Here is a 16,610-nt window from a genome sequence, read left to right on the forward strand (position 1 = left end):
ATAAACACGTGGGCAAAAATGCTGAACACAGATCAGCACAGCACATGAATAGACCGTTCGACCTATGAATGGGATGCTGGCAATACCACTATCTTAAACTGCTGATTTGCGTCTCCGTGGTCAATTTCTGCTTGATCAATACTCTGTCTAAGGGTTGCTTAGACTGACAAATAAACAATGGCTCAAACCTGGCAAACCCAATTATTTATGCAGTTCAGAGATTCAGCAGGTGCTATGCATCCGCAGCAACACAGACAAAATACTGAAGGGACTCATTAGCTCAGGAGGTATCTATATAAATGAACAAACATTCGAGTTTTCCGGAAGCCTTCACCAAAACTAGAAAAGAAGGGGAAAGAAACCAGAGTAAGAAGATGGGCGGGGGGTGCGTGCCTACAAGCTAGAATGTGACAGGTAAATTGAAGTAAATAGGAGAGGGGTGTGAAGTGATAACTTAATAGGTGATAAGTGGAAGGCAATTAGCAGAAGAAGGAATCAGCTCGGAAAAGTCACGGCAGAAAGGGAAGGGGCAATAAGCGGAGGTAATGCGCAGTGGTGGGGAGAGGGGCAGTAAGTGGGGGAAGAGTGGAAAATTAAAGAAGAGTGGGGAGCCTTCTTACCAACACCTCTGTGCAATTTTACATTCAGAAAGACATGGAAGTCCAGTCAAATTTCCTACTGTACATCAAAGCTTCTAAGTATACAGTGCATTCAACAAATATTTTATGATTGTTTTTAACGGTACCTCACCCCGCACATAGCGTGCAGCAGCCCACTGATTACAAATAAACCTTCATCTCCCATATTACTTCCCAAATCCCCAATTGGCATATATCGTGCAGAATCTTTCGATAAACTTCCTCAACATGCACAACATCGCCAATTTCAGAATTCTTATCCAAACATTTTAAACTAACCCGATGTCCCAGCATAAAATGGATCTTACACAGTTCATATGTCTACCTGTCTAAACATCGCATAATCGACGCAGCTGCAACCTACCTGCGCCGGTTATCTCGGTAATAAGTTGCTGGCATCCAACACTCTCTGTGTGAAAGCAATTGCGTTGTAAGTCTCGTTTCAAATATACCCCTACTCACTTTAATTCTATGCTCTTTGGTGTTTAAGATTGCCAGACAGGAACTGTACTCTGGCTCTGTTTCAATACAAATCTGTCATAGGCAAATACACCTGTCAAACCAACCTCCGGTTGTGTTTGTCTCCGTCCATATATTTTCAGCTGTTCCTTTTCTATCACCGTCTATGACTCGTTTTGGTAGCATATCCCAGTCATTGATCACGTGAGTGATATATTTAACTTCTACGTGTCATTTAACCTTTCTCCTTCTCATGTTCACGTTTATTATCATCTGCCAATACACATACACGAGCAAATTAAACATCGTTCCTCGGGACCACGGAGAACACACAAAATATACATGACACACAGCACATGAAACAAAATATTGTCCGGATAAGTTTATAATTATAATTCCATATCGATGTAGTGCTCAACAGAGGCAAACAGTGAACAGGAAACTGTAGACAGCTCTTGTCCTGGTGACGAGTACCTGGTGGTGGCAGGGACCCCAACTGTTACACAACCAGAGGGATCAGGCCATTTCACCTCTTTACAGATCAGTTCCTGTGCCCATCTAGAAGCCTTTTCAACGATTATTTCGTGTTTTCTCCATATAGACAACAGACAGACCGTCTACCTGCCAACTACTGTTCATCTCAGCTCAAACTACACACTCGCAATATTGGTTCTGCCTCCTTCCATTCCATTTCCTCTGAGTCACCAGATACACACTGAGTCTGATGGTATCCATTATAACAAGTAGCCACTCTTCTATGTCCCACTCGCTAGAGGCTCACAAACTCAAAAGGACTTTCCATTTCAGACCATTGAGATCAGATATATCATTTGGTGATTCCATGCAGTTACAATCGTTGCAATGACGCTGCTAACTTCAAAAAATATCTCACTGTGCTTCATTTGAATTAAATATCTGCAGCGGGATACATCTCTAAATGTTCAAACACCGCTGTTAGGACAAAATAATTGACACAGGTCAAGTCAAGTCAAGTCAAGTCAAATCAACTTTTGCTGTCATTTCGACCACAGCTGATGGTACAGTGCAGAGGAAAAATGAGACAACATTTTTCAGGACCATGGTTTACATAACACAGTACAAAAAATAGACTGAACTATGTAATTAAAAACACAGAGAAACCTACACTAGACTACAGACCTACCCTGGAATGCACAAAGTGCACAAAAACAGTGCAGGCATTACAATACATAATAAACAGGACAATAGGGCAAGGTATCAGTCCAGGCTTCGGGTATTGAGAATTCTGTTAGCTTGGGGGAAGAAAGTGTTATATATTCTGGTCGTGAGAGCCCGAATGCTCCAGACGGCAGGAGAGAGAAGAGATTGTAGAAGGGGTGTATAGGGTCCTTCATGATGCTGCTTCCTTTCCGGATGCGGCGTATAGTGTAAATGTCTGAGATGGCGGGAACAGAGACCCCGCTGATCTTCTCAGCTGACCTCACTATCCGCTGCAGGTTCTTGCAATCCGAGATGGTGCAATTTCCGAACCAGGCTGTGATGCAGCTGCTCAGGATGCTCTCAATACAACCCCTGTAGAATGTGATGATGGGGGAGGGAGATGTACTTTCCTCAGCCTTTTCAAAAAGTAGAGACGCTGATGGGTTTCTTTACAATGGAGCTGGTGTTGAGGGACCAGGTGAGATTCTCCGTCAGGTGAACACCAAGATATTTGCTGCCCTTTCCGATCTCTACCGAGGAGCCGACGATGTTCATCGGGGAGTGGTCGTTCCGTCTCCTCCTGAAGTCAACAACCATCTCTTTTATTTTATGAACTTTAAGAGACAGGTTGTTGGTTCTGCACCAGTCCGTTAGCCGCTGCACCTCCTCTCTGTAAGCTGACTCGTCCTTCTTGCAGATAAGACCCACCACGGTCGTTTCATCGGCGAACATGATGATATGGTTCGAGCTGTGTGTTGCAGCACAGTCGTGGGTCAGCAGAGTGAACAGCAGTGGACTGAGCACGCAACCCTGGGGAGCCCTAGTGTTCAGTGTGATGGTGCTGGAGATGCTGCTCCTAGTCAGGAAGTCTAGGATCCAGTTGCAGAGAGAGGTGTGCAGGCAGAATTGGCTCAACTTTCCAATCAGTTTCTGAGGGATGATTGTGTTGAATGCTGAACTAAAGTCTACCAACAGCATCCGAACGTATGTATCTTTTTTGTCCAGGTGGGTTAGGGTCAGGAAGCTGAAAACAAGTTTCTGGAAAAAAAACACACTGGCACCCAACATTATACATATCAGCGAGCTGACTCTCTGAGTGCACCAGTTCCTCGCACTGTTGATTACCATTTTTCCGTGACCTTGTTTGATATCCTGTGCAGATAGCCGCCTAATCTGGGAGCTTCCTGGACCTTATTTATAGTGGGGAATCCTACTATCCTGGGTGAGTGAAGAGTTGAATACGTCCTTGCCATGCCATTCAGCTAAGGTAAATACACCATAAGAACCTGGCTTAGAATGTTGTCAGCACAATGCACAAGTATAACGTCTTCATTTTCTTCTTTAGCCCATCGCCACTACCATAGCTTAGACCGCCAGGATCGTCAGCCATGAGTCAATTGCAGACAAATCGACCCGGCGCCTTCAACGTTTTTCCAGACTACTTCATGACTTCTATGTGAAGTTCTTTCCTCTCCCAGTGATGTGTATTTTGGAGGTTCTCTTCGTGTTTATGTAGCTTAATTCCATTGTCCTCTGAGAGTAGATTGTACAGCTTTGCGTGAAAAAAATGGGTTTTGTCCACGTGCTCCGGTTTCCGTTCCAATCCAAATACGTGCCACTTGGTACATTAATCGGTAGTTGTAAATTGCCTGTGGTAAACCCATTGTTATACACGTGGTTTTATGGAGGGCCTGTTCCACGTGTAATCTCAAGAGAAGAGAAGATAAAATGTCAAAACGCCGCGATTACCAGGAACACACGTCTTCCAATTTGATAAAATGATAAATCAATGCTGGAAGGAAAGTGGACCAATTTCTGGTGGACCAATCATAGCTTAAAAGGGGCGAGCGGCACCCATTTAGCTTACAGTTGTAGACGCTGCAATATTCATCAATCCATGCTCTTTGATTCAAGGATAGCAGGGTTCTATCATTGGGAGATCCCAATTGATTCTTCGAGGTCTGTCCAGGGTGGAATTTGTGAATGGTGCACGGAAAAATTTCTTGAATCAGTACAGAGTACACTCTCCGAGGGATGGTGCAAAACATAGTTCACTAGGTAAGGTAGGTTACTGATTTGGCACTCTAGAAGCACATTATAACTGCTGAGCCTAGTTTGATGTGTTTTACAACAGTTTGGAAAAGAGATAAGACGGTACTTTATCTACATTCTTAAAATTGAAAAGGGCTAACCTTGGTAAAATTAGGCAGCATGGAGGAGCTTTCGAGTAGCGAATCATTAACTGGATAGAAACGAAGTATAAGTCGCACGGCTTTAAGAGTCTGATATATGGAAAACAGAGAATAGTTTTATCAGCATCAAAATATAAGTGACATTGTCGCGAAGTGTGTTGTTTTTCTGTAGCAGTACATTGTAATACATAAGAATAATAAACCATAAATTACAATAAATAAACAGCATCTTTATAATTAAATGAAATTAAAAGTGTAAAAGGGACAAAAGAACAGAAACATAATGTGAGTTGGTGTAAATAGGTTCACTGTCCATTCTGAAATCAGACAGCGCAATATCAGTTAGATCAGATAGAAATTATTCAAGAAACAGTGAGAATGTCTCTTCCGCCTCCTGTCAAACCTCTCCGCTCCAGTACTGAGAAGAATGAATGTCCTGGGTGTTGGCTGATATTAATGGTGGCTGCCGGCTCTATGAAGTAGAGCTTTTTGAAGTTGACCTCGATGCTCGTGAAGTTTGTTACCATGATGTAGCCGGCTGAATTTACAAATTTCTCTGGCTTTCACCAATACTGTACAAGGCTGCACCACACACCACCATAAACCCCTCACACTCCCATTTCATACAGATGGTAGTGCATGCAGTTGGCATGGTCTCCACGGTAGATGTACATAAATTTACGGGAGTTGTTGGTGACATACCAAGGTACCTCAAACTCTGAATTAAGTACCGTTCATTAGTCCAATAGTTATTTTTATTATCAGATAATGTATATTATATACAATCTGCAATTCTTGTTGCTCGCAAACATCCACGAATACAAAAGGGCACCCTCTTTAAAATTCTCCCCTCCCCCATTGCTGGAGCAGTAATCATCGGCACCTGCCACTCATCAAGCACAGCCCCAAAGAAAGACCATTATCGACAATACAACAAAATAAAAATCGTTCAAGTGTCAATTTGACATAGCACTGGCAGTCTTTCTCCGTCATAAAGGGTCAAAGAGGTATCTCACAGGACGGGAAAGACTAACAAGACAAAGTACAGCACTTGCTCATTTACGGCCACTCTGCCACGTCGCTATTTTCCCCAAGTTCTCTGCGTCGAAAATCAGCAACAAACTATCCCCACCAATGGGAGGAAGGCAGTGAGAGCTTCCGAATACAGAGGACTCCGGCCACTGAATGGACATTGTCGATGTCCCGTTTCCTCCCGGGACGCCTGATTAAGCTAGACCGGCATAAAATCAGCTTGTAATTCCATCAAAACATTAGTGCAGACGTGGAAAATTTAATGAAACGAGGCTAACAAGAGACAATAAGGCTCAAACAAAGAATAATCCTATACCAAAAATACATAAGGTTGGGGAGTACAGCACAAATCGGTTGCTGGTGACGTGATAATGTAGACTTCTCTTAACAAGGAAATCAGACGATAAGCGGCAGGAAATGAGATAGATCTGGCAGCCAAAACTGAAGCAATATTCGGACTAATAATGTGGCAAGGAAAAAGTTAAACATTCAAATAACTATTCCATCAAATGTATCGCCACGTGCAACTTAGAGACTCAACACCTTGGAGATATGCACAGAAAATTGGTTGACCCCACGCCCGTCCCCTCACGGATTTGCTACTCAGTGAATTTCACAGTGCGCACAGTGCGTGGTCTGCGAATGGATCCCTGCTTCAGCGTTCTGACCGTACGATCTGGCCAGATTGGATCCAGCAGATCCCGGTCGCCTGAGAGCTGTCTTGGAACAACAGGGAGTGATGCTAGGGAGACAACAGAGCCAGCTGGAATCCGTGTTCAGAGCAGCGGAGTCGCTTTCTGCAAGTGTAGCCAAACTTGTGGCCCAGACTCAGTCACTCCAGCTGTCCCAGAACGTCCATCAACATTCTGCGATTGCATCTTCCGCCCCGCCCTCCGTGTTCCCGCTTACTTCACCCGTCCAAGAACCCCGACTGCCTCCTCCAAAAAATTACTCGGAGTTTGATCGCTCCGAACATGGGAGGTACACTGCCCGTGAAATTCTGCAGATGCACCAGGGGCGCAGATCTGTGTCATGTTTGCAATAGAGTTCTAGACCCTAGCCACCACCAGCGGTTGGATCTAATAGGTACAGTATGACGTCTACCTGAACGGCCTCTCCAAAGACATAGAACCGTAGAACCACAAGCTCTACAGCACAGTACAGTCTTTTCAGCCCTCCATGTTGTGCCAAGCCATTTAATCCTTAGGAAAAAGTACTAAACCCACACTACCTCATAACCCTCCATTTTTCTTTCATCCATGGACCTATCCAAGAGGCTCTTAAATGCCCCTAATGTTTTCGCCTCCAGCAATATGCCTGGCAAGCCATTCCAGGCACTCACAACGCACTGTGTAAAAAAACTTACCCCTGATGTCTACCCTAAACTCCCCTCCCTTAATTGTGTGCATATGCCCTATGGTGTATGCTATTGGTGCCCTGGGAAACAGATACAGACCATCCAACCTATCTATGTCTCTCATAATCTTGTAGACCTCTATCAAGTCCCCTCTCATTTTTCTACCCTCAAAAGAGATAAGCTCCAGCTCTGCTAAAAGTGTGAGTCTCAGTTTATCCGGCAACCATCATGAACCCTATATGTTATTGACTATCGTCAAAGCTCCCATTGTCCTGAGCCTTTGTAGGTTAGTTAAACGCCTCGCCACATTGTTGGCTCAATCGCAAGACTGTTGGTTGGAGTCTATTCTGTTATTCCCTTTACCTCCGCCATGCTCAGACCACTTGTCTCCAAGCCCAGATCCCCCGAGGAATTTCTGGACTTCAGTGTCATCCCTCCTGAATACACGGAGTTCAGAAAGTCTGTAAGATTGCGCCATTGACCTCTTGCCTGGCACATCTCCCCCAAGGGGCCACCTGTATTCCCTGTCCGTACCTAAAACAGAAGCCATGAATGAGCACATTCAAGAGTCTCTGGCTGCAAGCATCATCCGGCCGTTGCCCCCAACCCACTGCAGGTGCCGTTTTTTTTTTTCTTTCTTGCAGAGAAGGATAACTCCTTTCGTCCATGCATTGATTACAGGGGACTTAATGAAGTCACTGTTAAGAACCGTTACCCTCTTCCGCTCAAGACCTCGGCAGGTGAACTGCTGCAAGAAGCCTCAGTTTTCACCGAGCTTGATCACAGTACCGGCTACCATCTTGTCCGCATCCGCGAAGGGAACGAATGAAAAGATGGACTTCAACACGACCTCAGGCCGTTACGAGTATCTGGTCATACCATTCAGTCTCACCATAACCCCCGCCGACTTCAAAGACCCAGTAAATGACGTTCTCAGTGACATGCTGAACCAATTTTTTGTCTATCTCGATGACATTTTGATTTTTTCTAGTCCCCTTGCTGAACACACAGGTCACGTCCGCAGAGCATCCCAGCGCCTTCTCGAGAACCAGCTCTTGGTGAAGGCTGAGAAATGTAAGTTTCTTTACATTGCAGTTTCTACCCTCTGGTATGTAATTTCAGGCGGTTCCATTCAGATGGAACAAGAGAAGGTCAAGGCGGCGGTCGAATGTGTCCAACCATTGACACGTCGTGTGTTGCAACGATTCTTGGGCTTTCCCAACTTCTATCGCCGCGCCTTCAGAAATTACAGTACACTGGCTGCACCACACAAAGCTCTTACCTCATCTGCTGTCAGATTGTCCTTGTCCCCTGCTGCTGAGAAAGCATTCTCTGACCTGAAACCGCGTTTCACCTCGGCCCCTATTCCAATTCAACCCGACACCGACCGGCCGTGAATTGTGCAGCTGGAAATGTCGATAAATGGTTTACGAGCTTCTCCCTCTCAACGCTCTGCAAGGATTAGAAGGTACAACCCTGCGCCTTCTTCTCTCACTGCCACGGAGAGGAATTTCCACTTTGGAAAGCAGGAGCTGCTGACTGTGAAGCTGACTGTGGAGGCGCGGAGGCACTGGCTGGAGGGAGGAAAGATGCGACTCTCAGTCTGGGCTGATCACAAAAATCTGAAATATATCGTTCCTGCGAAGCGTCTCAAATCCCGTCAAGCTCCGTGGTCCCTGTTTTTCTCAAAATTCAATTTTACTCTGTCCTTCCGCACCGGTTCCAAGAATGGAGAACCTGATGCCCTCTCCCGAAGATTTCCCTCCTCTGAGATACCTGAGGAACCCGATATCGTCCTCTCTGCTCACTGTCTCGTTACTGCAACGCAATGGGACATTGAATCCTTTGTGCAAACTGCTTAACAGTGTGAGGCAGCCCTTAGTCAATGTCCCAATAACCGAGTTTATGTTCCCAACTCTGTCCGCTCGCAGGTACTACAGTGGGGCCATTCTACCCGTTTATCCTATCACCTTGGAACCAAGCGTACTCAGGCCTTCATCAGTCGGCGGTTCCGGTGGCTCTCCATGGGAGATCACATCAGCAACTTTGCCTCCGCCTTCTCGGTCTGTGTTCAAGTCTGGAACTCTAACCGGTCACCTGCTAGTCTGTGACAAACCCTGTCTATCCCCAAGAGACCCTGGTCCTACACTGCCCCGGATTTAGTTGCTGGTCTTCCACCATCTGATTGTAACACCACCAATCTCACAGTAGATGATCGTTTCTCCAAGTGTGTACACTTCATTCCTTTTCCTAAACTCCCCTCTGCCAAAGAAACAGTCAAATTACTGGTACAACATTTTTTTTAGTTACACGGTTTAGCTGTATTTGTTGTGTCAGGAAGGTGCTCTCAATTCACATCTAACTGCTGGATGGCATTCCGTAATCTTCTGGATGCCTCTGTGAGTCTGTCTTTAGGATTCCATCCACAGTCCAGTGGCCAGACCAAGCGAGACAACCAATAGCTAGAGACTGTATTGCGGTGTCAGGACTCCCAGAGCCCAGCTGCGTGGAGTCAGCAGCTACTCTGGGCCGAGAACGCAATAAAATATCATCCGTTCTCATCCACCGGTCTCTCCACCTTCGAGTTTTGCCATGGCTACCAACCTCCACTGGTTCCTAAAACGAGGAGGTTGGCGTTCCATCCGCCAAGGCATTCATCCGCCATTATCAGTGGGCGTGGAGTGGCACACGCTCTGCCCTTCTCCGTGGCTCCACTAGGATCATGTATCAGGGTGACAGCCATCTTTCCAAGGTCCCACCTTACCGCCAGGGACATCGTGTGTGACTTTCAACCCGGGACCTACCCTTAAAGTTGACTTCCGTAAGCTCACTCCCCGCTTCATCGGCCCCTTTCCCATTGCTAAAGTCATCAGCCTTGCAGACATCCGTCTCAAGCTTCACTCCACTCTCCTCCGCATTCATCCCACCTTATATGTGTCCTGAATCAAGCCCTTAATGAGCCACCCCGTATGCCCTGTCCCCAAAACCCCTCACCACCACGGCTCATCGATGGGTCAGGGTGCGTCAACTGGTGGACGTTCGTCGCTGGGGCTGTCGCCTTCGGTACCTTCTGGACTGGAAAGGCCATGGTCATGAAGAGGAGTGCTGGGTCCCAGCCCATAACATCCTCCACCCCTCTCTCAGCAGAAACTCTCATCGCCAGCACCCTGTTCTAGCTGCCTTCACGCCAGGAGGCGTCCGTGGAAGGGTGCGGTACTCTCAGTAGCTCCAGTTCCAACTTTGTATTTTTGTGTGGTTTCCTCGTAGCCGTCAGTCTGTGGTTTTGTATTGCCATGTGCACTTGATGATTTCATGCCCCACGTGCTCCTGTCCCCGTTCCTGCTCTACTCCGACCCCTGTATTACTGAATACTCCGCCTCTCACCTGTTTCTCATTGTTACCTGTTTGGCTGCGACTTCAGTTTCATTGTGCTCCACCTATCATCCGCCACTCTATTTATTGCTCAGTGTATTGTAGTCCGGTGTTTTCAACTGTTTGTTGGCAGATTGTGCTGATGAATTTTCCTGAGCCTTTCCAGCATTCGTATATGTACTCTGTCCGTCTGAATATCGACTCTGCCTGTTTCTGATTCTGTTTTTTTGGATTTTTCTGGATGATTTGATCTCTTCCCGAATTTGTCTCCGGCTTTGTTTGCACCAAAAAACCGGCAGAAGTACCGGCCTGATGATCCACAAAGGCTCGGGACAGGACTTTGGCATTGACTTTTGTTTGCACCACGGAATATGTTACTTAATTGCTATCACTGTGTGCACAGTACAGATTCTGCGATTGGATCCGTGCCCCAGCGTCCTGACAAACTTCTCCGTATCTACTGCTTGTAAGTGTGGACAGACACATCGCAACACAACCCTGCAGTGTATTGATGTTCTGTCTGTACAACACACCTGAAGCAAGGGGTCTTTTCTAAGCTGTGTCCCATTCGTTCCAGATGATTTCGGTGACGCTTCTTCCCTTTATACCTACCCTTGCCAACCTGTTAGTCCTTCACTCCTAACAACAAGGACACATGCGTTGGGTATTTGGGGGAGGGAGCGGTGCAGGGGTACAGGAGTAAACACAGACTGATCTATCATGCCAACTTGGCTCCACTTCCGAGACACTATCTGCACACCTTCTGGTATAGTAAAGCAGCCAGCAGAACAATATATCTTTGAGCGGCAAGCATTCTATTTTTTCCTGTATTCCTGTATCCCATCGAGGGAAATTAGGAGGAGGTTCAAAGACGGCTTCTGTCCCACCATGACAAGACCATTGAACAGTCCCGCAATACTGTATAACTGACTATGAATTTTCAGATAGGGGTGGAAAACACTAGAACACACCCGCATGTTAACGTCATAAACTAGAGCAAAGATAATATTCAGACATTTCGGCGAGATCTAGCAGAGGTCGAATGGAAAGAGGAACTATCCTGTAATCATAAACCTCCTGACCAGCCATGAATCTAACAATCTGTGCCATGGATCTCCCAATGACTTACCCTCTATGTCACGAATTCCTCCAATAACACAATCTCTGTTTGAAGAATTACCTCCACACCTCAGTAGCAGAGGGGCGTCCGATAATCCCGAGAATGTTTCCTCGAACGCTGGCTTCTACTCCCAAAGGTATTGCCCTTTACACGTTCATTCTATCCAAACATATTTAAAGAGCAAATATCAATCTCTCGTGCTAATGTCTAATTAATGTTATTGTCTTTAGAAAACCTGTGGATCGAATAAATTAGAAAATAGGGCACGTGGCTGATTGGTTTTCATCTCGGTGTTGTAAACAACGGGAATGTTCAGATGCTATATCACTTAGAAACTGATGCGGGATATTGGAATTTAGAGCTTTGCTCCGAAAAACACAGTACAGTATAGGGGTTTCTTATGGCACTGAATGAATGACGTTTACCGGGGGCGGGGGTGGGGAGGTGCGGAGCAGGTGTACTTTGCTGAGTGCATCACATATCTTTCGTGTGGAGATGAAGGATAAGACATGATATCCTCACAGGTGCAGACAGCGGATATATGAGCTGGAACGTCATCGTACGTCTTTACATAACATTGACTTGTCCGCCTTTAGCGACCGGTTTCTCATTCTGGTCGTCATAGTACAGGGGGACGCGAACCAGCTGCGTTGCATCCTGAGGAAAGTTTCTGGCAATGTGCTTGTGTTGGAGGTTATGACGAAAGATTGGAAAGTCTGATAGTTTCTCTGCGAGATGAACTGACCGAAATATATCAGTTTTTTAGACGCGTAGACAGATAATCCCTTCGCAGATTTAGCAAAAACAAACTGTTATTGTTTTAATGTTTTCCGGTATTTATCTCCGTACCCGTTCTGACCACTGCATTCAATGTTCCTTGCGGATATTAAACGGGTTGTAATTAATAAGACGTTAATACGGATTTGGTCCAAATCCCTTACCTTTTATGAATAAAACAATGAGGCCCCGTATCTTTTCCATGTCGATCATTTTACTGTTGGTCGTGTCGGCGAATTTCATCAAGTTGTGGATGTTTTTTTGTTGCGTACACTGTGTGAATCCGTTTGTGTTATTTTGGGGCTGCGTTGCCATCTTTGACCGTGTGGGAGCTGGGCTACATGCTGCAGCTACTGAACTTCTGCACAAACATGGCATTTTACGCCTTGACCAAGAGGAGGTTCAGGGAGCAGTTGCGGGAGGTGGTGAAATTTCCGTTCACCCGAAATCGTGAGAGAAAATATTCGGAATGAAGAGCTAAGTAACCGGCGCTGCCCATCTAGTGCAACGCGGTTGAAAGCGATTTCAGTCCCCGCACCCGTCCCTATGAACGTTGTACTTTCGATCGGTGACGGCGTAGGATTCTTCCAAATGCATTCACATTTCAAAGATGTGAAGGTTCTGGTGGAAACCCCTGCTACCCTTCTGTATCAATAACGAAGGAAATTAAAATACTGTTAAAAGGAAACTCCCTCCGTCAATTTCCTGCTCCATTATAAAAAGACAAACTTCTAGTTCGCGGAGCATATTATTAGCCGTTGTCTGCCCTTTCTAATATTGTGTCTGTTTCTTCAGAACTATGGTAAATGAGGCTGTCTGGTCCAGGTTATCGAATCAAATAATCTGTATTGAAATGAGTTTTATAAATACGTGAATGAAGATGATGGGCGATCTTGTGTACATAAAATTAATGACCGCCTTATTATTTATACTTGTTTACCTGGTCGGTAATACAAATATATTTTTCTCCGATCATGTGATAGCAACTTAATAAAAACATACCACAATAACAAATCCATGCCGGCATGGTGAAGAGGATAAGTTGTTGTTCAGGTCGAACATCACAATGGTGCAGGAATATGCTCCATTATGATGTTCGGTCTTAACAACAAATAAACTCTGACCGTGGAATGATGGGTGGATGAGTATCTCCCAAACTGCTAATCTCCTGGAAATCATATGGGAAATGATGGACGAACGCATTGGGTTAATCAGCATGTATGGAATAAACAATCGACGTTTCGGTCCCAAACGTTGAATGTGGACTGGAAAGGAAGAGGGGGAAAGCCAGAATAAGAAGTCGTGGGAGAGAAGGTGTTCAAGTCAGGAGGTGAAGTCTGTGTGAAGTTTGAAGCTGAGAAGTTACCGCTGGATAAACGGAAAGGTTTACAAAATAAACAATGCGATCTGTGAGGAGAGTGGACTATCGGAGATAAGCAAGTGTGGAGAGTAGCAGAGGTAATATGGCAGCCAGAATGAGGAATAAAAGGTCAACGAAGGAAAAGAAAGGGGCATTATGGGTGCTTTGTGAAATCGACGCTCATTTCGTCATGTTGGAAGCCGTGGGGTCACTGAGCCCACCATTGTTCAGGATCGAGCAAGGATGTTGATTCTTAGCTCTCCACATGGGCAGTCCTCGGTAGTACAATATGGAGGACAACTGTAGCAAGCTCCCGCGGCAGAAACCGGCACAGCTTTGTGCCAGCAGCGTCGCCGGTGTTACGAGTGAGCAGTGAACAAAATGTGCGACTGCTTTACCGTCAAGGACCGGCTCCGGATTCACTCCCAAAGCCTTTCACATGATTAGATGAGTTCAGATTAGATTAGATTCAACTTTATTGTCATAGTGCCAAGTACAGGTGCAAAGCCGTTGAAATGCAAATAGCATCTAACCAGAAGTGCAAAAGAGGAGTGTTATTTGCAAAATAACTGCGAATAAAAATAAGTGCTACTACAGCATACAAATATAAAAGTACAAACACAGTACAATATGGGTGCAATACTGTTTATCGCTGTGATGTGAGATTCAGCAGGGTCACAGCCTCAGGGAAGAAGCTGTTCCTGAGCCTGCTGATGAGGAAGCGGAGGATTCTGTAGCGCCTACCGGCTTCGAGGAGAGTAAAAGTCCATGGTTAAGGTGAGATACTTCCTTGATAATGCTTTTCTCCCTACCCAGCAGGCGTTTATGGTAGATGTTCCCAATGGTGGGAAATTGGGAGCCGTTAAACTGTTCGGCAGTTTTCACCACCTGCTGGAGTGATCCGATACGGAACAATTGCCATACCACACTGGAATTTGAAGATAGATACACGCTCCACTACAGCTCCGTTAAAATAGATGGGGACATGAGTGAGGTTCCAAGCGAGCCCGAAGTCCACAAAGATCTCCGTCGTTCTCTGGGTGTTGAGGGCGAGGTTGTTGTCGGTCACGACCTGGTGCTGGACCTCGTCCCTGTAGGTCTTCTCGTCATAACTTCTAATCAGGCAAACCACCGAGATATCGTCTGCAAACTTGATTATGGAATTAGAACTATATACAAGAACGCAGTCATAGGGGGAAATTTAGTACAGAAGAGTGCTCTGCACACAGCCTGGAGACACGCCGGTATTCTGGTTGAGAATGGAGGACGAGACGTTCTCTAACTTAACAGATTGTGGTCTGTTAGTCAGAAAGTCCAAGGTCCAATTACAGAGGGATGAGCTGATACCAAGCTGGCGAAGTTCGGCGATCAGCTTGGAGGGGATCACAGTATTGAATGCCGAACTAAAGTCAATGAACAGCATTCTGACGTAAGAGCTGGGTCTGCCCAAGTGGGTCTGGTCAGAATGAAATGCCGTGGAGATGGCGCCGTCCGTTGACCTGTTATGCAATAAACAAATAAGTGAATATAAGCACCAGGCATCGGAGGCTTTAGAGCAGAATTTTACTTCCCCTAGATGAGCTGTCAACCATAAGACCCATCTGTCTTAAGCGACTGGTTTTAAGATGCCAGTAAAACACCTTTTGTCCCTTTTCCTGTCGGTAGAGATGGTTCGACTGGGCTTTGCAGCTGAGTCACACTTGAAGGCCAGGAGCTGGACTTGGCTGTCCGAAGCTAAATGAGGTGCGCAGCATTAGGGGTATTTAATAGGCAGTTGGAACTTGTCCCCATTATCACCCCGTCTATTACAACCGTAAGCTACCCAGACGGAATATGAGGTATAGCTCCTCCAACCTCAGAGTGCCTTTTTCGTGACAGTGGGAGACGTTCATCAACCGACATGAGGGAAGAGGAGTAGGGAGTGGAAGTCAGGCAAGTGAAAGACAAATTTACAGGTGACAGGCTGGCAGAAGTATAGCGAAATTGACGGTGAGCGTCGATGGAGAGTGAGACACACATACAGCGAGAGAGAGAGAGAGAGAGAGAGAGAGAGAGAGAGAGAGAGAGAGAGAGAGAGAGAGAGAGAGAGAGAGAGAGAGAGAGAGAGAGAGAGAGAGAGAGAGAGAGAGAGGGAGAGAGAGAGCATCAGGCAAAGTTTGGAACATGGTGAGCTCCTGAAATTTTTATTCATAATAGTCCCCAGAGTTAAGGTGATTGCTGCTAAGCAATCCAGTCAGCGGTAGATCATGGATGACAATGCCAGGTTAATGAAAGAGGTTAAAGGAGACTGATCAGACTAGTTCATGCTGACAGGAAGGCAAAAGTAACTCAAGTAAGCACTCGTTACAACAGACTTGCACTCACACCACTTCAAACCTTGAAGTTGGTTGGCCACAGCAGCAGAAGACCAAGAACAGGAGTTAGTTAATAAAATGGCAATCGATTGTGTGCAAAACTTATACAAAAGTTTTCAGGTGTCTGTGTGCTGGGCCAATCTGTACCCGTGCTAACACCGCCCCCCTTCCCTCGGCAGTCCTGCTATGCCACCTGTCTCCCATCCCTCCCGCGGTACTCCACTCTGGCCAATCGCAGCATCCTTTGCTCCCATCAGGTTTATAAATTAGCCCTCTGATCCATATTGACACAAAAACACTAGTGTGCAAAGGTATTAAGCATCCGAGCCACATGTACGTGCCGGAGACGTTTGCAGAGAGCTGTACATAAAATTATTACAGGAAAGACCGTCCCGTTTGGAAGCTCTTTAGATCATCTGCTCTACGAGTCTCGGCTTCGCTTGTGTGAAACCTCTGGATCTTTTAAGCAGGTTGGAATTTTCAAACTAGAACATGATATCTGAGAGGACAAAAGTTTTAAATGAGATATGTGTAGTTTCAAATGAATTTCACCAGAATGTTGCTCGGATTTTTAGGCTTGAGCTATGAGGAGAAATTGGGAAATCTTCTTTATTTATTTATTCCGAAACGTCGGAGGCTCCTGGGAGATCTGATAGAGAGAGGAAAAAATGTTGCAAAGAGTAAGGGTTATTTTTCGCAGAGCACAAATGCCAAGTACTGCAGAATTGAGATGAAAGTTCATGGGATATATGCGAGTGTTAAAGAAAACT

This window comes from Hypanus sabinus, chromosome 24, assembly GCF_030144855.1.
Source record: "Hypanus sabinus isolate sHypSab1 chromosome 24, sHypSab1.hap1, whole genome shotgun sequence".
Lineage (NCBI taxonomy): Eukaryota > Metazoa > Chordata > Chondrichthyes > Myliobatiformes > Dasyatidae > Hypanus > Hypanus sabinus.